This window comes from Prionailurus bengalensis, chromosome B2 (genome assembly GCF_016509475.1).
Source record: "Prionailurus bengalensis isolate Pbe53 chromosome B2, Fcat_Pben_1.1_paternal_pri, whole genome shotgun sequence".
Taxonomy (NCBI): Eukaryota; Metazoa; Chordata; class Mammalia; order Carnivora; family Felidae; genus Prionailurus; species Prionailurus bengalensis.
The window spans coordinates 79,778,924-79,780,200 of NC_057349.1; positions in this window are offsets into that span (position 1 = coordinate 79,778,924).

A 1,277-nucleotide genomic window follows, 5' to 3' on the forward strand; every position below is an offset into this window, starting at 1 on the left:
CTTGAGTTTGCCAAAAAAAAACCTTTGTTTTTGTGAGTTTTCATTGGGGGAAATGGAAGATTACCTTGTAAGTAGAATTTGTGCAAATATGGTTTCATTTTCAGATTAGAATGAAGTATAGCTCTAATATGAAGAAATATGTAGTATGGATGCTCAGTCCAATTAATTTTGGAAATACAATGACATTATTGTGTATAGAATTTACTTTATTAAAGTGAATTTTAAACAAATGCTGTTCGGATAAGTTTGGTGGGTGTTGATCCTGTAGATACCTAGTCTGAGTAACTTATTTGTTTAAATAATACATCAAATTAGAACCCTCTCCTTTATCCCATGCTCTGGCAAGAGGTGGCCATTGTTTACTGGTTCATAGAAAATGCTGGTATTCATTGAGGTCAAATGGAGATGTCCAGTGATGTCTTCCCATTTCTTTTTCTTTCTGGTGTTCTTTTTTTCTTCAGAATCTATGTGGGCATTTCTCATCCTAACGAGTTATAGGTTGTCTCAAATTATGCATTTTCTTGAAATGTTTATGTAGAAAAAAATCTGTCTATTCCTGAGTTCCTCAGTGAAGATATCACACTACTGAGAAAGGACTTCACTTTGAACTGGGACATGCTCCAAGGTGGAGATACACGAAGCAGTGATTATGAAACAGGAACACTTAACAGAAATTTTCTAGGCTAGTTATTTCTATGACAGAACTGACAAAATGCATGCATAGACCCTCTTCTTTAAAATTTCCCTACCAGAGAAATTCCCCGCCAAATCAGAAGCCATTGTATCAATCTAAAGAGCTTTGCTTCAGAGAGGTGAAACCTCATGAACCATGAGACACAAACAAAAATAGAAATACTATTATTGCCTTGCATTAAAATAAACATGCATTTCAATAAATATTGAAAAATAGGTAATAGGTTATAAAGTGAAGCATCAATTTTGGCCAAAGCAGGGATTTAGGTGCATGTATGTTCCATGCAGGTGATCTTTAGGTGCTTCCCAATTCCACCTAGTCCCAGAGAATATAGTGATGTGCACATAAAGGGCATCATTCATGTGAATAAGCACCTAGGGTCTAAAAGAGGTTGACTACAGGGTGCCCACAATGCTGGCAGTGTGCTTTTCCAGGGAATCCCGGTAACAACTATCCCCAGTTGCTACAGGTGTCCAATTCCTGCAGCACCGTGTATAATTCTGTGGACACAATAGATGGTTATTAAGTGCAGATTAAACCAGTAAGTGTCTTGTCAATGTCGTTTTGGAAAGCTGGAGAAGAG